Source organism: Passer domesticus, chromosome 2, assembly GCF_036417665.1.
Source record: "Passer domesticus isolate bPasDom1 chromosome 2, bPasDom1.hap1, whole genome shotgun sequence".
NCBI classification, from domain to species: domain Eukaryota; kingdom Metazoa; phylum Chordata; class Aves; order Passeriformes; family Passeridae; genus Passer; species Passer domesticus.
In genome coordinates, this window is record NC_087475.1 from 14806529 (window position 1) to 14830228 (window position 23700).

Consider the following 23700-nt stretch of genomic DNA (forward strand, 5'->3'; position numbering starts at 1 on the left):
GAGGAATGTCATCTTTGCCATCAGACTCTTGACGTGAGCTGAGGGCTCATTAAATGGTTGAGGGACTGATCTTTCAATGCTCATTCATGGCAGTCCTACAAACACATGCTAAGTTGTGCCCCAAGCTGATGTGCAAGCACACACTAAGACAGTCTACATGGTCAAAAGAGATAAGCATATTTGAGATGAAAGACAGTAAGCCAAGAACAGAGAACTAGCTTTTATTACTTCTCTATTACTTCTCTCAGTTTTAGCTTGCAGCATGAGCCTGCCTAGTAACCTGAAGTTATTGGCCCATCTTTGCCCTCGATTTTTTATTGTCTTTAGAGATGCTCACAGACTTGGCCAGCATCTAGCACAGGGTGTGGGAACATACTTTTATGCAATACATGGATGTACCTGTGAAATCTGTATCTATTATATCTATTCTGTATGGTTTTTATTCGGGTATACATGCATATATATATATATATGTATAAATACATACATATATATATATATATATGATGCATTGATAGAGATGTCCCTTGTGCAACTTGAAGATGGTTCTCTGTCTTGAACCCTGTCCTCTCTGTCCATCTTTATAGAGCCATTCAAAAGGGAAAAACAACAGTATTCAAGGGAAATAGCACATGTATGTCCAGAGCAGACAGGGGTCTGTACAGACTGGGTGGATGGGCTAACACAAATTGTCTTAGACTCAACAAGGCCAAGTGCCAGGTCTTTCACCTGGGTTTGACAAGCCCAGGCATTGCTCCAGGCTTGGGGAACAGTGGATGGAGAAGGACCAGGTGGTTGACAGGGTGTGCCCAGGTGGCCAAGAAGGCCAATGGCCCCTGGCCAGCAATAGCGTGGCAGCAGGACCAGGGCAGGGATTGTTCCCCTGCACTCAGCACTGGTGAGGCCGCACCTCAAATCCCATGTCCAGTTCCAGGCCACTCATGACAAGAAGGACCTTGAGAACCTGGAGAGTGTCCAGAGAAGGACAACAGAGCTGGGGAAGGGTCTGGAGCACAAGACTGATGAGAAGCAGCTGAGGGAGCTGGGGGTGTTCAGCCTGGAGAAAAGGAGACTCAGGGGGGATGTTCTTATTTTTTACAACTAACTTAAAAGAGGTTGTGGTGAGATGAGGGTTGGTCTCTCCTAAAGCACAAGCAATAGGACAAGAGGAAACAGCCTCACTTTGTGCTAGTAGAGGTTTGGGTTGGATATTAGGAAAAAATATCTTCACAAAAAGGGTTGCTAACAATCAAAACAGGCTGCACAAGGGAATGGTTGGTCACCATCCTTGGAGGTATTTAAAAGATAAATATATGTGGCACTTAAAGACATGGTTTCATGGTGGAGTTGGCATTGTTAATTGCTGGACTCAATGATTTTAGAGATCTTTTCCATCCTAAATTGTTCTGTGATTCTATTATCAGGATATGAACCTTAGTGGCAGGCAGCTTTTGAATACTTGCCCCCGCCTCAATAGTCTTCTTGTCCTTTACTCTCAGTTTTGATAAGAAATTATAGAATATAACATTACAAGTCTGCAAATACCTACTCAGAATATTTTTAAACTTCCCTAATAAAATAACTATTTCTCCAGCATTATAATTAGGTGATTTTCCTCCACAGGACATCTGTGCTGGTGGAGGACATTGTTCTTTGTGTTAGCACTTTTGAGCAATACCCAGAGAATGTCTTTCCATTAAGACTCTACTGTCCCAAATCCAATTTTTCCCAGAAAATTAGAGGACTTTAGAGGAGAAACACGGGTCAATAGGTGATTTAAAATCCATTTGTGCAACTTAAACTGCATGGAAACTTAAAAATCAATAAATTAATGGCATTCAAATGTCAATTTTTAAACAGAAATTGGTATTAACCTATTCCTATGGTCATTGTCTGTGCACACAAGAAAGAACAACAGGTACAATAGCACTTGAAAAATGAAAGTGTTTATCTCTTTATGTAATGTAAATGTAATAACTTACCCAAAATGATTGATTAGCATGAGTGGTGTGTCTAATAGATGATGGATATACAAAATTTGAAACTGAGAACAATTTTCATGTTCATTTAACTCTTTCTTAAAGTGTTTAAAATGACTATTAAAAATTAAATCAGGGGAAATTGTCAGGACTTGGTTGAATGATGCTCACTCAACACAGATTATCTGTCACTGGGCTACAGGTTATTTGTTGAACTAATGATCTAAAACATGAGCTAATCAAAAATAATATAAACCCAAAAGCCATCATAAAAGAAGCTGATAGGAATGTGACAGACAAACCACTCTGTGGGAACAAAATAAGCATGACCAATGTCTACTAGGCATAAAGGGGGGTTGGCAGCACAATTTGTCATTGGATTTCTGTTTCTCACAGATATTCATAATTAATGGTAAGCCATTTTCTGCTCCTTGAGTCTCTGGATAGCAAGTAAAAGCTCAGATAAAATCTTCAAATTAAAAAGAATTGGATTTAGCTGCTACAAATCAGATTTGAGAGGATATAATCATCATTGCTGTGTTCCTGTTACAGTTGATGATGCTACTGGAGCAGCCACAGTTCCAGGAGGATGTAGCAGACACATTAACAAATAAAAGACAACAATCACCTCTCTAAGCTTGCCATTGCATCACAAACCAGCAGTGTGCTGCTGCTGCTCCCCCTTCTCCAAGTGCCCATCCAAGGAGGCTGGTGTGACCACTGAGATGTAGAGGTAGGGCTTTCTTTGGCTTGGGAAAGAGGCAGATGAGGATAAGGGCTGAGGGCTGAGGAGCAGGCAGACAGACACCATTTATGATAAAACATATCATAACCATTTCTGTAACAGGGTAAAGTCTGCCTCCTCCTTCTCAGGCCCGAGGTCAGGCACTGCAGTCTTGGGGACCTCAAGACACCCAGAGATGAGGTTCAATCCATGCTGACCTTGAGTCTAAGGGTTCCAGACAGGTATTGCTCAAGGCCCACTGCATACATTCATGTCAGAAAAAAGTAAACAAATGGCATGTCAGAATAGCTTAGGAGACTGAAAATTGCTGTTTTCCTTTATCTGAGTTGGTTCATGATAAACTAGGCGAGCCCTAGCAACCAATAATACTCAGAGGGCACTTGCAAATTACTTTGTTGAACAGGTCTGTTAATGCATAATTGAGTAGATCAATTATCTTTTCTTGTTTGACCTTTAGTAGGAAAAAAATTGCTGATTTTTTCAAGGATACTTTGGGGTTTTTTTCATAAAATTGCTCAAAGCTGATCATAAATCCTTTTTCAGCTGATTACAGAAAGAACATAAAATGTCCATTTTTCTGGGAAAACAGCACTAGAAAATGACTTTTAGGGGGGTATAGAGAAAAAAAATTCAATAGCTTTTGAACCTCATTTTCACACCGTTTACACTATAAGTTTTCTTTTGAAAAGAAGACTTTTTTTCAATCATGCTTATGTCATCACTTTGACAAGAATCTCAACAAAAACTGTAGCTTAGTATTTGATTTTCAAAGGCAATACTCAAAAAATTCTCTGTCAGATGAAGTTCTTAATGGCAGAAAGGATAGATAGCAACAGATTTCTAAAAGCATTTGATCTAATACTATTTGCTTAAAGTAATAGCCTTACATGAAATAAAATGTAACCTTTTATAAATGGATAGTTAAATGGATTGAATGATACCTATCAAATTACAAGATTAATAGGAAAAAAAATCACCAATCCCCAAAGGGATTATCAACAGTCAAATTACCCAAAAAATCTGCTTTTGGCTTGGTGCTTTTTAATATTCTCACCTATGACAGGGAAGAAAGTATGAATCATTGCTGGTACTGTTTTCAGTTGGCACAAACATTAACAGATTGGGAAATAATTACAAGCAGAAGTCAATTCTACAGGATGATTTGTATCTCTTATTATTTTGGGCCCACATGGTGTGCAATCTTCCATAAGGATGAGTTGAAGGCCTGTGGAAACATCTACTGGGCTTCAAAACTAGGTATCAAAGCCATAGAAAAGCTTTGAGGACTTGAATAAATCTGTCTCAAAAGTAAGACTGTGTTGTATGCAGTAAATGTGGTTGGAATATACACTGAGCAATAAAGGGAACACACAATGCTGAATAATTGCCCATAAGTGAACAAAGTCTGTTTTATTGCACTGATTGACACAGACATCCTGTGAAGGATAGTTTGTTCTTTTACCATGATTTTATGGTTTAAACCTACCCCATATGGTAAATTATGGAAGAATTAATGTGCATGTATCCACGTGAATAAGACTTCAGCTCTCTCTGACTAACAAAGCTTAAAATACTGATTAATCACAAATATATGTACCACTCTCATGAGCTAGTAAGTATGTCTCAGCAGTCTACTTTACTAAACAGCAGGTATAGATCCAAATCCGATACCTGAAATTCATTATTCCTTACTGTTGTACATAAAACATTTTGATCATTTACTCACAAGAAGGAAACCACTGCATTTAACATAGATAAGTGGCCTTGGCATGCTAAGCAAAACAGTCATGAACATTACATCCACTGAAAATTACTGGCTGAATTAGTAGGTGGATATTTGCAACAATGGTATTGATTCAAGCAAAGTATGTCTGGTTTCCAACTGATTCATTAGCCAACAGCTGTGATGAAAACGTAAACTCTATAAATTGAAATAATATCTAATAGAATAGCATGGCTGCATATTTGCAGATTTCTTTCTGCACTCAGACTCCTGCTTCCTCAGTGGGGAGAAGCAATAAAACATATCATAACCAATTTCGGAATTATGAGGAAGTGAAAACTATGCTGAGGTTCCAAGAAGAGGGAAAGAAAAAAAATTACCTAAGCTCTTTTCCCCTCCTTTAGGAGGAAAATAAAGGTGCTAATATTGAAAGATATGATTCACCTGTATTTTTTGGATAAATATTGCATTTAAAATTTTCTTCACAGACTACTATGGTCAGAAAAAAAAAGGAATAAGCTGATCAAGCAGAAGAAGTGACCCTAATTGAATTTGAATGAGTTTCAGGAGCAGGCTGTAAAGAAACAAATAGAAATATGCCAAGAAGTTAAGCTGATGGACTTAGGTTATCTCTTTGTGTTGTTTTGTGGGTTATACAAGAGGCATGATTGATCTGGAATGATATTTGAAATGTATCATCCATAGCATGATCTGGGCTGCTAATTTTTTATCTTTCTCTGTCATGCTCCTAGAGAAACATCTAAGAGTAAAATTTCCTTGCATTTGTTCAACACCAAAGATGCTTTTATGCTAGGCAACACAGAGGAAAGTAAACAGATGAAACTCCAGAGAGGATGAGACATGGATTTATAGAAAGCCACATAGAATTCATCAGTTTGCTTTGAAACCTCACATCGTTAAAAAAATTAGGCAACATGTACCTCTATTACTAATTCACACTTAAAAACTACCATACTATTCCAAAATGGTTCTTGTGATACGTGGCTTGATACTGCTGATGGATGTCATACAAAAAGAATAAAAGTGCTTTACTTCCTTCAGTTCCCAAAAGGAAGAGGATAAGGACAATATTTTCCTTATGACTGTCAAGTGCAAAAAGATCCCCAAAGCTGAAAAAAGATCCCCTGGCTGAAAACCAAAAAACAAAATAACCACCCAACAAAACCTTAACCCACAGCAAATTTACATGCATGAGTGTGGTTTGTGGCACTGTGTCACAAATGTCTGCCTCTGCCCAAGGGGGAAGAATGGGAAATCTCCAAGAGATGTGTGCGGCAGCATCCCTGAAAAGTTCTCAGGCTGTTGGTAAAAGCTCAGTTAAGAAAGCTTGTGCTCATATTGGGTTTGAAATCTGATGTTACATAAATGTTTACTGCTCATTGTCAGCTTTGCTAGGTGTTGTTGATGAAGGAGGGCAGAGAAAACTGCCCCTGGCAGGTGCTGCCTGGGGAAAGCAAAGGTGTGTGCTGGAAACAGAAGAACTAGGAACTGAAAAGGCAAATACAAGCAGATCATCATCAAAGGGCTTGACTAAGAGACATCACAGAGCTCCATAAATGCCATTAAAAATTTAGCTCAAAGTGTCTAAACCACTTTAAAATGATCCATAGTCACTCAAGATCTAGACTGAGGGATTTTTGTGGTTTTGGAGTGTTGTTATAATCATATCCTGGAAGCAAGCTTAAGCCAACCATCCTAGTAAGTAAGGGCTTAGTAAATGTGTATGGAATGAAATCACTCACAGATGAAAACACAAGCACACATCAAGGCAGGGAAGTGCTTCAGTGTCATTGCCATGCAGGTCTGTTCAGCTCCTTAGACAAGCATTGCTGTGAGGGTTTTCTTCCTCTCCACTGAATGCATCAAAATTGGGTTAAAGCGTCGTGTTTGGACAAACAAGCTCAGCAGAACTGGAAATTATTGCCCTATGTTCAACATTAAATTACTGACATCAGATGCTGTAAATACTGTAGTGGCACAGTAAAGCTACCAGCACCAGGTAGTGGGGATGCTCTTAATCCTTACAAAGCTAGAGAGAAAAAGCTCAACTCTTTAACAGAAGGAGAAATGTGACAAGGTGCATCATCAGATGCAGAGGTACACTTACAAAATTTCAGGAAACAAGAAATAGAAAATTCAAGGAATTAGAAAATTCAGATTTTATAATCTTTGTCCTCTTTGCCCTTTTTGTCAGCACATTTGTCTATGGCATTGGGCAGTAAAGTAAATGAACATTCATAATACCTGACAAATTTAAAACACTCTACAATAAAATCACCTATAAAACTCACCTTGTCCCTTTATATTGATCATTGCATTTTTTTCTCTCATTGATGAACAACATGTTAATAATCTATTAATTTTTGTTATCTAAGTATAAGTATATGTAATTTGCTTTTTTACATATATATATGCAGGGCTATTTTGAAATATGGTGTCTGGTTTAATATTACCTAGAGTTTAAGATTATATTCATCCTATTTTTTTTTCCTTTGAAAATGCCCAGATGCAATTTGGACAAGGGTTGGTTTGTTTGTGTGTGTGTCCTCACCCCCACCCCTCCAAACGAAACCCAAAAATAATGTAAAAGAACGAAGAAAAAGCAACCAAAAAACCAACCAACAAAACCACCACAAAAAAAAACCCTAAAAAACAAACACAAAAAAACCACACAAACAAAAGCCCCCAAAAACCCAACCAACCAAAAATCCCAAACAAAAATCATAAATAAGAGTCTTCCTTCCCCACAAAAAAAACCCCAAGAAACCAAAAAACAACAAAAACCACAAAAAAGAGCACCAAAAAAACCCCACAAAACAGAAAAATTCTGCAGAAAAACAGCATCTGATATGAAATATTGTAACTTTTCTTGAAATGAATCATTACTTAATAAACTAAATTCTCTGCAGAGTAATGGCAAGTACTAAAAAATGCATGAATGCTCCACTGCTTGTATTCGATTTTGCTGTGATGTGAAATATGGGATGTGAAATATCCTTCCACTTCCCCCTGCCACTGCCCATTAGGAAGTATAGTTAAAATGCTGTTGCTGACACTCTTGTATTTGAAATATTCAAACATTTAAGAATGCAGAGCTGTTTCCCTGAGCTCTGGAAAAGCTTCTTTGTATCAGATGATATATTGCTATCACTACAGACTGCAAATTTACTTGTAAATTGTAATTTGATAATTCACTTTAATGGCAAAAAGGGAACTCCAGTCCAGGATCAGGCAAACACCCTGGGGCATATTCAACCAAGAAGGATTTTTCTCAAAATGGAAAAGACATTTGACTGCAAATTCCCAAAAGACATTAAAGTATTCATGACCAGCTCTACCACAGCATTTCCCATGGAGAGGCTTTTGCACATGAAAAATATGCATAATGCAAATATATTTTTCCTTATTGCCTGGGCCTTCCCATTTACTAAATTTAGAAGACAAGACATAAGCCCTTTAATGCAATAGCAATAATTACTACAACTGCTGGTGTGAGTGCTGTTGTGGTATTTTCTGACTGTAAACTCTTCTGAATTCCTTGGATTTCTCTGCTTGATGCTCAGTTTAATCAAGCTGATCACTTGGATTCTGGAAGAGCAATCAGTAGAGACAGATCCTGGCTGAAAAATATCCATCAGCTGGGTTCAAATGTGAATGCTAGGGGATGGTTACGCCTAAAAGTTGAAATCAGCCAAATTGTTCAGAAGTATGTTTCTAATACCATTTCAGGGGTTTTGTTAGTACTATGGTGTTTCCCTTGCTGAACAGAAACTTAGAGGAGAAAATGCAGAACGAATATTTCACCTTCTAAGGGGAATCCACACTCAGAATTTTAAATGGTCATCATCCACCAAGGCAAACCAAAGCAAGCTGCCACATTATTTGCAAGATAAGAAGCAAAATATGCAACTTAGACACTATTTCTATTAACCTGAGCTCCTGTTTCTTTGTATGTGATGCCACAGGCACTAAGTTTAGCAGTAGCATTTCCATGCTTGTAAAAGGAATAAAGTGTTGGTTTTTTCCAAGCCTTGAAGCTTACAGTTGGAAAACAGGGGAGACTTAACAACAGACTAAATTCTGCTTAGAGTTTATGAAGCTCAATACAAGTCCCTTTACTTTTAAATAAGCATCTTGGCCTGCCTAAAACTTTGAAGGCCTGAGGATCACTGCATATGCACAGGTCCCAGCAGCTGTTTGGTGGTGTGGGAGACATACAGCATGACATCAGCACATTTACCAGGAGGTGGGAGCTCAGAAATCATGACTGTGGTTTTAAGCATAGAACGTCCTTTTCTTAAAAACAACAGATGAAGCCATGTCCTTCCCTCCTGCCAGCACAGAGGACCAGTGCCTGGACAGCCTCAGAACCATGTGGCACAGGTGTGGGTGCATTGCCTTTTTGCAGCTTGCAGGATTTGTTCTTCCATAGCCTTCAGGGAGGGTCTGATCTCTGTGGTGATGAAATACAGTACACGAGACAAGTTTTGTCAAATTCATGACAAGTGATAAAAACCCCTTGTACAATGCATCCTCTTCTTTTGTCAATGGTTTTTCAGAATCAAAATATACAGTGATGGGGTAAAAAATAGCATTTTGCATATATCATTCATACCAGATTCTGAAATGCTCAGATTCTGAAATCCATCCTGGTTACCACATGGATGCTTCTGCTGAAGCTGAACTAAGGAGGCAACAATCAATAAAGACTGTCATAGCTGCATGAACACCAAGGGTGTGGTCCCCCAGCAATTTAAGATGATATAACCTGAGAGTATCCCACTACTCCATTCCATCCTTCTCTGAACTGATGCTGGAGTTCAGCTGGTGGAGTGCTGAGATGTTCAGAGGTTTATTTTGGCTTCAGACTGAGCACTGCTTCATTTTGCTGGGTTAGGTCTCAGCTGGATGCTGTCCTAGTCCCAGCCTGTGCAGGGCAAGAGAAAAGAAAGGCACCTCTCAGTGGCATTGTTCTGATTTTCACTGCTGTGGCCATCACTCATAGAAGGGAGGAGGCCTTTTCCCAGTTCACCTTTTCAGCTGGTCCAAGTGAGGGGTTACACTAACCAGCAGCCAAAAGAGCAATGCAGAAAACAGAAACTGAGGCACAGTGCTCCACACCATATCCTTACCTCTTGTCTCAAAAAATACTAAAATTTTACACCAGCAACTTCGACAAGACAACTGAAGACAATCCAAATCCATGTGCATAGCTTCCCAGGACTTTAAATTACTAATTTTGGTGTTGCAATAAGGCAGGTTTTTCTTGTCGCTGGGCAGAAATCACCCTCTCTTCATCCCATTTGGGGAACAAGTAAAGAGAAATCCCAGCCCTAGAGGAGTCTTTGGATTTATGGTTGATGAAGTTGGGACTGCAACAGGAGACTTTGCTCCATCAGGCTGCTGAAGGAAGTGGAGTAATGGACCCGCATCCTAAATGCTCCCAAGATTCCTTTTTTGTGCTCTAGGCAGGACTTCAGGATTTCTCCCAGTATAGAAAAATAACTGACACTAAGCACCATTAATTGTGTTTAAAGGTTGCTCTGTTTATTCCTCATCTTCTCACACCAAAAATAATAAATATCAATGTAGTAGTTTTTCAAAGAATTAAATTAATGAAAAGAAAATAATAGATGATCTCTTGAAGGTCCACAAATATCATTGGCTTCCAAAGCATTTTAAAGAAATAGGTGTACTTACTGTTTTTAAATCAACATAAATAAATCAGCAATGCAGAAAGATGGATTACTTATGACATTCATTTTCCATTGTGTATTTAAGCCCTTAGGAACATCCATTTTTTGTGTTCAGACCTTGTTGGTTCTTTGCAAGTCTTTTTCTAATTTCTTTAAGACCATGTTTCCACAGACATGGAACTATTCTGCAAAAATGATAAATTGTCCTGTTAGAGATATTCCAAAACTCTATTCTTCATGTCTATCTATAGCACTGCAGTGCATGCTTTTTGGAAACACTAATAGCTGCATTTAATTTTACTATATAAATATTTAAAGTTTGTAATTTCTCTGCTGCTGACAAAGCCAGTGCCAATGCAATGCCATGTTTCATTATCAGTTCCTAGTATACACATAATCTTGTCAGACTTTGCTTCCAATAAATATAGCATGATATATTTTGAATATTTGAATAGCCAAGTGCATTCATATTGCTTTCAGCCATGACCTGCTTGCAAATTCCCAGCTAAGAAGTACAGCCACATGGAACAATAACCTGCAAGGATTGTGCCGATACATTTTCATTAGTCAGTGACACTTAGCTGCAAAAAAGAAAAATTAAACTGCATCCGTGAGAAGTAAGTCAGCTTGCCTCCGAGATCCCCACAGTGGGATGAGCCATACTCAGACCCATGTGGGTATTGTTTCAAAGTTGTAGGTACACAGTTCAAATTTAGTCTGCCCATATCCAGTCCTTCTTCAGTGATTTGACAATCTATTTCTCCACAAGAGTTTTCTTGTGCGTGAATATCCGGGAGGAGTGATCGCTCTCTCGGCTATTCTGAGAAATCAGTCTCAGTTAATGGTCTCAGATTTTGAACAGGCTGTGAATTTTATAGTATTCTGCACCTTTCTGAAAGCTGCAAGGTGTTTTATCAGAAGATAATTTGGAGGAAGTCTCTCCTTTCATGTCAGATAACAGAAAATGTGATTTTAGTTAATAGGAGCACTTTGTGAGACTTCTGCTGCTGCATAAGTGCATTCAGAACTCCTGAGTTGCTGCAGAGTAACACAACACCGTGTGGGATGTATCCAGGCTCTAACACAGATTTTGTCCACATGAATAATTTTTTCTGAAGTTTGTGGACACATAGCAGCCCAAGCAGAGTTACCCAATAATAACTCTGACTGGACATCATGGATTCCTTCTTGCACATCTGCAGTTCAGAACATTGGATTTTCTGCTTGGGCTGGATCCAGAGGTGACTGCCTATTGCCCTGTAGCAGATCTGGTCAGCACAGACAATTCATAGACTCACAGAACAATTTGGGTTGGAAGAGATTTTAAGAACATTTTCTCCCAAATCCCCAGCCATGGGCAGGGAACCTTTCACTTGACCAGGTTGCTCAGAGCCCCATGCAGCCTAGTCTTGAACACTGCCAGGGCTGGGGATCCCACAAGCTTTCTGTGTCTCCCCATTTCACTGACATAAATCATTTACAGGGGTTCCAGCAATTCAAGATGTCCATCCCCTTCTGTGTTTGAGCTACACTGTCCAGTCATGCAAACACAGAAAATGGGATTCATTGAAAATATTAGAGGCCTGTAAAAATGGATATTTGTAGATCTGGTCCCTAGATACCGGGTAAAACATCTCAGAACATGAGCTGTCCCTCCAGTGTGGTTCTCCCAAGTTTCTGTTTACCTGCTGTGTGTTTTCTTTCCAGCATTACCTGGGATGTGGCATACCCAGGCCCATATTCCGCCAACTTGACTGGAGTTAAGACTGAATTCTGTATATCACACAGAGGAGACAAAAAGTCCATTTTCTTGGGTGACATCTCTAACTGCCAGTATTCCTTTTGCTACTGGGAAGGCTGGCACCAGGTCTCTGGGGGGAGTCTCATGGCTCTATATACAAAGAAGGAAATAAAGAGCCTCCCCCAGCACTGAAGAAATCCTTCTAAGGGCAGAGATTTCTAAGCCTAATATCTACATATATAAGGTTCTTAAGTACTTCAATCTACTTTAGCACTGGAGTAGGAACAGGTTCAAAATGTTAGGTCTGCAGTCAAATTTACAGTACTGAGCAATATTATATAAAACTACCCCTGCAGTTTTATAAAACACAATTTTTTTTTTAACTTCATGTTGCAAAACCACATGAAGAACAGCAAAACTATAGACTGTCTTATAAAAAACAAACTAGAAAGGGGAAGACACATTTTTTCTACCTCACAGTTCATCAGTCAACATGTACAGATGCATAAGGAGCAACATTTTCCCTACAGAGCTGTCTTCCACTGCTTGACATAATTCTGTTCTTGCAGCTTACTATTCAGCTCAGTTCCTTTCTCCTCTGAAACCAGCTGGTCTCTTAGAATGATATTTAGATTTTTTTTTCTGGTCTTTACTGGGCAGGCTGGTGAATAACCAAGCACATAAGGAGTGACAATCTCTTCTATCAAGGATCATTGTGAATTCTGTTCAGATATACTGAAAGGGGAAGCCCCTCCAAATTGCATTAAGATGTCTTTAAAGTGAATTTCAGGTTTATCATATATTTTTTTATTTAAAGCCCAAATTAGTCAGTATTTGTCCTCTAAAATGCATCACTCTTTTAAACCTTTAACCTTTTAAAGGTTGACTTGTATATTTATTTTATTTTTGGAGGAAAAAAAAATGTGTGCACGTTCCTCCTATCCAAAGAAAGATAAACCTTTGTGTCCCAATGAGCAGACTGAGGACTTGATCTCTTGCTGGACGAATGCATATGCAGCCAGTGATGAATTAGGCATGATGTGCAAACAAAGGGAAACACAGTAGAGAAGGTGGTGAAGAATAAAAGATGTGGAAATTTCAAAAAGGCAGTTCAACAAGGGCTAGAGTGCAGTATGGTGGGGAAGGAAGCTGAGGGCTTAATTTCAGCCTAGATTATCTTTTTTGTTTTCACTTGTTGGAAATTTCTACAGGTTTAAATATTTATTGGTTATAGCATGTGATTTTCTTTTCCTTCCCAGCGACACATAGAAGAACTGACCTTCAACTGTCTTTTTTTTTTTTTTGACTGCTTGCCTTGAATTACTGTGAAGAACCTTAAGGATCTCTATATTATCTTGGATCTTGTAAACATCCACACATTTATGATGTCTATGGGGCTAATATATGGGGCTAATTTAATGGGGGAAAATAATTTCTATGGCCACGCAAGCTCTCCAGATGCAGTCTGAAAGGGGTAAAGGATTGAGTCCTTTTGGCACTTAGCAGACCATTGGTTGTGGTTATTATGAAACCCTAGTTAACCCTGGGGATCACAGCTGCTTGTCTTAACGTATCTAATGAAGGCAGATGGGAAAACTTACATGGAAGTCTTAATCAAAACAAAGAAAAACCCATAACATTTCCAGTATTAATTTTCTGATCATGCTGATACAGAGCTACTATACAGTCTAGGAATTAACTTTTACAGAACAGATTTTATAGTTCCTGGGGCTGATCCAGAACTTTTTGCAGTGAATGGTGGTTTCTGAATTACATGGGATTTGCTTCACTGACTTAAATAGTCTTTGGATCAGGTCCATAATGAATTATTGCTTAATATACCCACAGTCATGATAAAAAATGGAAGAAGAGAAGGAAGAAAAGAAGTTGCAAACTTCTGTCCCTTGATTTCCCTTTACAAAACTCCCGATTTAAGAAATAACATTGATTCAGATTGCAACCAATCACAGTGTGATCAAACCTGTCGCTCACAAACCAAGTTCTTCTCATGACACTCTTCAAAACTTGGGTTCCATTTTGTGTGGGGCAGCGATAATGATGTGGGGCAGTCCAGACTGTCTACTGGAATTGATTGTGTTACAGGGCCACTCCTAGTCCTGTGTGACCCCAGTAATGCCCTGTGTTAGCAATGACCTGTGTTAGTAATGACCTGTGTTAGCAATGACCTGTGTTAGTAATGACCTGTGTTAGCAATGACCTGTGTTCAGTACACTGCAGTGGGCGACGACAGCTCTGAATGAAACAGAAGCTATGTTCAGAGTCTAAAGGATCTCATTAAGCAATGGATTATATCTGACCTAATTAATAGCATCTCATGTGTGAGGATGAGCTTCTCATTTTAAACATTTCCTTCAGGTTAGTAGAAATAATGTAATTATCCATGATATCTAAATCTGTCTGGAAACATATGAATATGGGATTCTTCTGTGATTTTAATTAATCTTGTGGAATAGTTAGCAAACAGTAAAAGGCAGAGTCAATACATTTACCAATAACAGAGTTAATAAACAACAACCTTTTGTTGTTTATTGTCTCTGTACTTGACATTTTGCCACTCATGTAATTCCCCCCTAATCCTAAATTACATAGCAAGTCCACAGCTAGTTAAATCTCAAAAGCTCTGGGCTGGTCCCTGAGGTAGCCTGGCATTGTATCCACACACACAAAGCTGGCATGCCTGAGGGAACCTCCCTGAGAGAGGAAAAATCCTCACTGCTCTGAGAAGGCACTAATGGCAGGCAGGCATTAAATTACTGGCAGCAGAGTTATTTTCTCTCTCTTTGCTTCCTCCACTTCTCTCACTCAGGAGGGTTGTTCAGCCAGCAGTGGGGCTGAACAATGAACAAGCCATGTATGCTCAGGGTGGTCTCCATCACTGCTGGAAAGGACTCCCACCACCTCAGCCTTTACACAGGAAACTCCAAGAGAAGATATTCATCCTCCCAGAGGGTAACAGGTACTTTCTGGTTGACCTGAGCTGAGTCTAAACCTAGGCCTGAGGGAAAAAACATAGGAAACTCTGTTCTTGAGTCATTTCTTCTAAGCAGGAAAGGCAGCTCTCCCCCCAGCCTGCAGCTGCTGTGAGCATGCAGTGTCAGCCAGCCCTCCTGCCTGGGGTGTGTGAGAGCAGACACCGAGTGCAGCAGCTGTGAACCCAACCAGGCTGAAATGTTAAATGTTGCTGCTCTGAATATCACATTACTTCATTTCTCCTTTGGGAGTGCATATGTAAAAGGGAGGAAATTTCACTTCCCATGTAGAAAGCAAGACGTCGTTTTCACCTCCTCTTCACAGTGACTGAATAGGTGGAGAAAGTGCAAGAAATGGATCTTCACAGTGACCCTTATATCTCATGAGAGCATTTTGCAGTGAGGTGTGTGCAGATTTTTTGCTTAAATTTGGATAGTGCTTAAGATTAAGCTTTAAAATGGCCTTCTTTCTTTAGAAGTGCTCTGCGTTAGCTGAGTCAATTTGCAAATGGAAGTATTTGGTTTATCCCCACTGCCACTTCTGTTTAGCTGTTGATCTGAATATTGAGCAGGGTTATTTTGTTCCTTGTGGACCATCAGCAGTAATACTCATCCTCCATTTACAAGTTTGTTAAGAGAACTATTGATGGGTATGAGTCAGCACAGTAGTCAGTTCTTTCCCAATTATCTGATTTGTTCCAGAGGTTTTATGGAAAAAGGGGAGGGGAGGAAGCAAAAGGTTAGTGGCAAACTGAAATAATAGGACACAGGCACTAAGCAGCAGGTGCACCAAGGGAGAAGGAGTTTTACAACACTGAATACCAAACAAAACTAAAAAAAAAAAAAAAAAAAAAAAAAACCACCAACAAAAGTGATATCAAAGGTTACAAGGCTGGCATGCACTCCACTGTCCCCAAGGCAGGGCTGCCTCTCTGGCAGTGGTGAGTTTATCATCCAGTTTCAAAAGTTTTGGCAGGAAACAGATAAAGCCCTAACTCTCAGTGGGAAGAAAATGTGTGTGCAGGTATTGATCCTACCTGAAGAGATTGTCTGTTGCCTAACCTGCTAACAGAGAAGACAGTTTCTTGTGTGCATCTAAGTATATTAAATATCTATCTACTTGATTCTAATATATTTTAGACTTGTGACAGTATCCAAATTTAACATAAAGACAACCATATAAAAAATATATGTTTGTCCTAGGTTATAATAAGATATATTCTATGCCCATCCTCAAGAGCTGTTAAAACCAGGAGGAGCATTGTTTCTTCCTTATCTCCTGTTAATAGGCCCATCAATGCCTTTCCACATGGCTCAGAGATAACTCCCTCCAGGAGCCATTTCTGTTTAATGGACCCACACATGACTCACAGAATGATATCAGCCCATTGAGAGATGCTCTGCCCAGGGGGGAGGAGCTAAGCATCCCCACCTGGATATAATCTGGGACAGAGCAATCAGTCTCTCCACTGGATTCCCAGGGGAATAGCTGTCCTTTCCACTGGCTCTTCAGAGGAAGACTCCACCCTTTGTATAGGATCACTGCTGCAACAGAACCACATCTGCCACCACAAAAAAAACTGCAGCCACCAATCCAGCTGGACTGCTACCAACAGCCTGGCCAACAGGGTGTCAGCTTGTATTCTGACTTTTTCAGTAGGTTTTTTTTTTTTTTTATTATTGCATGTATTTTAGGGGGTTTTTTTCCCTAATAAATAGTATTTCTGACTTGGAGTCTCTCACTAGTTTTACTTTCAAAACAAGACAATGTTTTTACCAATTTCCTGAAAGTTGGTGGCTGGCTTAGAGAGAGAGAGAGAGAAGCCTAAAATGACCCCGTAGATGACAAACCTTCAGTATGCACTGCCCACTGCCCAGGTAGCAGAGAGGCCAAACTAGGCAGGTGTGCTTGGAGGGCTCCAGTGCCCCCAAACATTCAAAGACTCTCAAACTCTATTCAATATTGGAACATTTGACTTCAAACACAAAGCTAAGGAACCCAGATCCCGTTACTGCTGCTGCTTGTGGAAGTAGCTACTAACTTCTGTGGTGGTGAAGGATATCTTGAAATGCCTGGAGCAAAAGACTGGAGAGGTGTGACTTTTCCCATTCATCTCCATCAACTATTAATCATGAAATCTAAAAGTGACAATTTAATTAGCAATGTTAATGATTTCACTGAGAACAGTTTTAATCAAAACATACAGTGCTTTTCTTGTCTGAAAATCTTCAGCTCTTTTATCCTTCTGCAAATCTTATTTTTTTGCCAAAACTCCTTTAACTTCTCAAACATTCTAGTACCTTCACCTTCCACAACCCACAGCCTACTTGAATCAGAAGGGAAAGAATAAAATATACCCAATTTTAAATGAATAGGAAGAGCCTGGAGTGGCTGTGGTGGTTCCTCAATTCAGCTGCTTTTTGGTTTGCTACACCAGAGCACAGCAGAACATGGTCCCCTCCATGGACACAGAAAACTTTGGTTTCAAGGCTCTTATCAAGGCTTTCTGTTGAGTTAATTTTAGCCATCTTGCAGGCAAAGGGCCTAACATTTCATTTTAATTGATTTATAGTCTGTCAGTAATTTGCATTCTTTTTTTAAATCCAAAATTGCTTTTTCATACACACATACAAACACACATGTCCTCCCATGCATGCCTGATTGATTTTGATATATCATTCTCACAATGAAGAATTGTTTCCTGGAAAAGACTATTTGGAAAATAAAATTTGCAATGATATCCCCAGGACTCTGTATTGCCAGCTTTGGCTAAAACAGGAATCTATCAAAGAGACAGATGCATCATTATTTTCCCTAAACACTATCAAGTAGGATAATCACATCATTCTTTCCTTTATCATCAGTCAGAAACAAAGATTTACTATAAATCCAACCTTTTCCCATAAAAATTCAGTTATTTTCCCCTGCCAAATTGAGTATGGGAACATTAAAATTCTTAGCATTTTCTTTCCTAAAACTCAGTGCATGTGACTTCACTTGAGATAGGACTCAGTATGTCAGGCAGAAATATATTTCCTCTCATTGAGAAGAAACTAGTGACGTTCAAATGTAAAACAGTGGTTTCTTCAGCATAATTCTGTGATGATGTTAATTTTGGCCTGAATTAAATACCATTTGTCACCATTAAGCAGAAAATAGAAAACAGACAAGCTAATTAGAGAGTTCTCTATAAAAATATTGCTATTGAACATGTAAAGTTAGAATGTTTAATTGTCATAGTAGGTCTGTTTAAAATTAGAGAAAATCAATGCTTATGATAACTTGAAGAGCATTATGATTTTATTTGGAGTTTTTGGAAAATAGTCCAACATTATGTCTCAACATTCTCAGGTCATAAAGTACTGGGAATTTCAGAAGTAAGCCAGTCAGGATTTCTACTGCAGAAGAGCAACTTGGATCATTGAGTCTATTCTGAGCAAAATCTCCAGCCTCAATTTAAAGCTGCTTCTGTTCCTTTACCATTTAATACTCTTGGAGGGGCTCCACTGGAGCCAACATCCTCCACATCCTAAAGTCAGACCCCATATATAGGTGATGGTAACACCTCTGAACCAACTGACAGATGCATGGATCTCCTTCCTTGTCAGAAAATAAGTTATAAACTACCAGTCTGTATAATTATCAGTATAAAGGTATTTTATCTCTTTATACGACTTCAGTCACTAACATTGCTTCTTAGATACATGAATGACTCAGGAGAGCTCCACCAGAGCATTGTCAGAGCCAGCAGAGCCATGCTGATTCATGCTAGTTGCTAACCCCACTTTTCTCCTTCCTCTTTCTCCCCTGTCCTTCACAGGATGACAGACACTTTTCTCATTACATCCTTTCTTATGCACTAAATCCAACAAAGCTCAGTCCCTCTTCAATAAATTTTTTCTACCTGTAATCCACAGTTCCTGTCCCTTGTCTTGTCTTTAGTAGACAGGTTTGCCCTTCAGTTGCTAACATATCCCAAGTTTTATTTTGATTTATGATTTTATGTCTATCACAGTGTGAAAACCCACTTCCCAAAGGCTGGATGCCACCCGTGTCCTCACTACAAATGACCTGCACCATGTTCCTTTTGGTTTGTGTGCCTTCCCCCAGTCCACCCTTCCTTATTACTGCCTTCTGAATGTTTGCAATTTCTTACTATTTTCCCCTAAACCAAGGGTTGGTTGCTGAGAGCTGAGAAAATACATCACGTAAAATCCTCACAGTTTATTTTGCATGTAATACAATCTTTTCTTTGACACATTCAAAAAGAGCTGAATGGCCTTTTATTCTTTCCCAGCATGTCCATTCTCACTTCACTGAAGTGTGTGTTAGTCTGTAGCCCACACGAGACCTTTTTGGTCTGTAACAAGGGAGGAGTTCCTTATTCCCTGTTCCAGAGATGTTACTAGACATCTGCATGGAAATCTTTGAGAGATTTTTTTTTAAACCCTTCCATAGGAAGGGGATTCCCATTTTTGCTACGTTTGTATAGGAACTGCTGAAAGTTTAATGACCTTTGCAAGTACAAAGTACTCTCCACTGATACCCATGACACAGCTAAACTCATTGCCTACATAAATAGAGTCCACTTGTTCCAGGGATGTTTTCAGGACTTTCCAGATAATCCAGAAATGTGCATATTCCACCAGGTCTTCATTGCAAAGACTCAGTCTTGAGTGAAAGGGAGCTCCACTCAAGGGGCCATATCTGCCAATATGGATAACATGAACTATTCATATTGCAAATTCCGTTCTATTTGAGCCTTAACAGGTGCTGATAAATCCCTTCTTCCCACAGAGAGCTCAGGTGCAAGCTGTGCCAGTAGGCAGATAGAATCACTTTCAAAAATCCCCTCTAGAGACTTCACCTTCTCAGAGCATCTGCTGCACTCATTGCTAAATCAGTCCATGGCCTGGAGATCATCTCTGACTGCCTGACCACAATGTGAAATTATAATGATGGCAAAACTATTTTTTAAAAGAATCCAAGCATCCCCTGAAGTCCAGGAGGTCAAGGATCCTGGGCTATCAGGAGCAATTATAGGACAAGTTCATAACATTGTACTGTCACTTGCATTAATATTCAAGGTGAATGATAGAGATTGACAGATGCAATCAGTGACCTTGGGAGAGCACCTTGTTTAGTGCAGAGAAAGCTCTGGCTGGGTTTTGTCTCTGATACCAGTGCACAGCTCCCAAGGGGCATAACCCCAACACTGTAGCCCTGGGCTAGAACATTCCCACTGATTGCCAGCTGCAATCGAAGATCTTTGCCCTCCTGCAGGGAAAGAACAGGATCAGACTCAGGAGAAAATAGATTAATAAACCCATGTAGTGGAGTGAATAATTCCCCTATTCTATTTATTGCTGATATCCAGCATACATCAATAAACCTGTGGGATCTCTTGGGGGAATCTACTGAGCACTGGCTGAGGATGCTGTACATGAGATGTTTATTTTTTTTTCACTAAAAAGAAGGCTGAAAAATGAGTTGATAATTATTTTTGGCTATGTGTTCAAGATATAGAATCAAAATACAGAGTAATTTTTCCCCCTTCCTAAGAGTGCTGGGAAAAACAGCAGTGAGCTTAAACAGCAGCAAGGGAAATTTAGGATAAACATAGAGTAATGTTTCCTGATGAAAAGGACATCTAACCCTTCCACCACTGGAGGACTGTAAAGCCTAAGTTAGACAAATTGATCATTAAATCCTGCCAGAAGAAAAGACAGAGGGGAGATAGTATCTTCTGTCTCTGTTTTTAAATTTCTATGAGGTTTTGGGATCTCTCTTGCACTGGCTTTAGCTGCAGGGAATATTTGATATGGCTGCAGAATACAGACATAGTTCTAGAAGTGCTAGAAGATGCCCAGATCTTTGGGATTTAAAGCAAAGGATTGAACAGAAAAACAGGTCCTGGGATTTAAAAACTTCATCTCTGAACCTCTCTTTTTCTAAAGAGCATCTCAATCTTTCACTCTCTACTACATGTATGTACAACTGTTACATACACAAAAATATGAACAAATGAGGTGCTTCTAAGCAGTGAAGAGAAATGGGCTTTATAGAATTATTGTCTTTGCATTTATAGGAAATGCAGAGACACTACAGCGTTTACAGTACTGGATTGAAAAGAGTATTTATTCTGAAATTATAGAAGTCACCTGTCCTTGACCCTGTCTTCCAAGGAAATCAATACTGTACCTGGAATTATGCATGTCACTAGATTTCAGCTAGCTTTGACATCTAGTTATTTTTCAGCTCGTATTGAAGACTTTCATTCACTAATTCCAGTTTTCCCTAGGTTTTTGTACAAAATCTTCTTTTTTTCAAGTTTTGTCATATAGAAAATTATTTCCCAATTCACCTGGTAGCTTTCCGACAGCTTTTGTGAAAGAACAAAAGGTGGCTTATTTCCTCCTCTATTGACAGCATCACCTCAACTTCAACATGTTTCCAAACTGCTGTGCTCTGTTTTCTGTATGCTTTTAATTACAGCTCTTGTACCTTTGGAAGAGTGAGGTTTTCTCCCCTCCCTCCTGAGAGCTGCCCTGTTCCCCTTAAAGCTTTCATTTTCTTGTCCCTTTGCTGTCTTGGTATTGACAGGATCTTCATTACTATCTGATTCTGTCACTTCTCATTCTTTAATGATGCCATCTCCCTGCCTCAGAGCAGTGTTTCGAGGATTGCCTCTGTGTCTGTCCAGGTTTTGGAGCAGTCAGGCTCAGATCCCCAGCCAGTGTGTCCCCACCATGGCACAGGCAGATCCATCTCAGTTATACTCCATGTGTGTCATCTGCCTCTTGGACTGCTCCAAAGACAAAGAGATCAACTTAATTTAGCAATTAGTGTACCAGTGAGTGCCAGGAACATCCCAAGGTCCTTTGGCAGCTCTAGCTGTCAGTGACATGCCTAAACTGCAGGAGAGCAAGGACAGACTGCAGGGTGGGGCTTTGTCTGCCCGCACCCCATTCCTTTTAGAAACATTTTCTTGACATGCCTCCTCACAAACAAAGTTAATCTGTCTTTACTAACACACAGCTGCCAGAGGCTGATGTTTCCTAGGCAACATTCCTATGGAAAAGCAAAATACTGACCATTCTCACATTGCAATTTTGAAGTCAAGCTATAATTTCCTTTATTATCCTTTAAAAATGTGGTTGCCACTATGGAGGTGAAAAAGAAGACCAAGTAGCCACTACTATTTCCCAAGAGCCACAAGCTGGTCTTTACACACTGCTCTCAACAGCACAGGTGTGAAAGTGCCCTTTAGGCTCATAGTAATTCCTAGGAAGATTAACATTGACTGTTTTTTTAAACAACAATTTTTGCACGTGTTTCATTCAGCTGGGGAACGCCTGTAAGCTAGGTGTTCCAGAGCTGGGTGAACCATAACTAGTCTTGTTATTTAAACCAGCTGTAAGCCCTGGCCCAGCAGCCCCAGAGTAGGGAATGAGGGTTTCTGAGCTCTGCTGCAGGAGGCTCCTGCTGATTGCTGAGGTCAAAGTGACACACTCTGACTGCTCACAGCACTGCACAAACACAGCCTCTGAAGTGCTCCTCTGTTTTCCCTGTCTGTCTCCAGCACACCATGAAATTTTTATTTTTTGTAAGTTAATCCAACCCTGCCACCCTGATAAGCATGTCTGTAAACTTAATTGTTTGTTTATTTTCTGAGGAGGAGGAAGGAAGCAGCAAGGAAAGCATCACACGCTGACGCAATCAAGCACAGGAGAGAAAAGCAAAACCTCTCCAGCAACAAGTGGCACCTAAACAAATGCTGAACAAGGCAGTTCATCAATATGCTCACCCTGTGCTTCCTGGGCTGGCTTTCTCTCAGTCTTAACCTGACAGACTGGTGATTGCCCGTTTTTTCTCAAGAGACACCACTAAAGCCTATCAGAGGAACTTGCCATGTCTATTCTTAGCCTCCAGATCTATTGTGGCAGAAAAGAGGTGGGGCTCTTCAGCTGGCCAAGACAAAAAAGAATCAGCTGTCTGCAAGCTGATAAAAGCAAAGCTGCAATTTCCATTTACTTTTCAGTTTTGTATGTGCCATGTTGGGCTGCTTCAGCTCCCTGTCACTGCAAGATTTGGTTTATATTAGAGAAGCTCACATTCTGGGGAGCAGCAGTGGGTAACAGGAGAGCTATCACCACTTTCTCTTTTAGAAAAATCACTCCTAAGCAAAAAATAACTCTGTCTTCACAATCACAGCAATTGTACACCAGAGGCATACAGAATAATAAAATAGGTGGCATGTTTTAGGTGGCTCAGACATGCACATGACACCAAAAGGAGACTGCTATTTTATACCAGGGATATGTGGATTCCTTCTTTTCTACTTTATCCTGAACAAGCTATGGGAGAGCATGCGCTGCAGAGGGCAAGGTGATCCCCTACCAGTGATCCCCAGGGCATTTTCTGCTCCAGCTCCCACAGCCCTGAAGCATTTACCATCACTGTAACATTATGCAGCTGGCTCTAGAGCAGAACAGATGCAACCCAAAGGCCCTGGTGGCATAATTCTCAGTACTTGTGTGAGAGAACTTGTGGGCCTCACACACAGAAGATGAGACAATATAGCTGTCTTTGCAGGTCTTGCCTATGACCCTGTGCATTCAACAATCAGGAGGAAAAACTCCCTCCCCACCACGCTCCCGGAGGGCTGATGCAGGTCACACATGAGTGAAGGCAGCTATTTCACACTTGGCTTGCTGAGGGCACAGCATGCGTGTCTGGGGAGCAGGGAGAGGAGGGAATGGGGGAAGGAGGGGAAGGAAAGAAAACAAGGCAATGGAACTTGA

At 39.9% G+C, this 23700-nt stretch overlaps 1 protein-coding gene across 46 annotated transcripts in view; it reads left to right on the top strand.

The window, feature by feature from the left end:
- The window catches only part of LOC135293390 (collagen alpha-1(I) chain-like), a 406941-nt gene that overhangs the window by 247998 nt on the left and 135243 nt on the right, over positions 1 to 23700 (top strand). Inside the window, exon 7 of one of the 46 annotated variants that reach the window (XR_010355519.1) lies at positions 14733 to 15740. The exons of the other annotated variants lie outside the window; for them this stretch is intronic. The gene's annotated coding sequence lies outside the window, so the exon portion shown is untranslated. Of the gene's footprint in view, positions 1 to 14732; positions 15741 to 23700 lie in introns of those variants that run through there. 46 annotated transcript variants of the gene reach the window in all.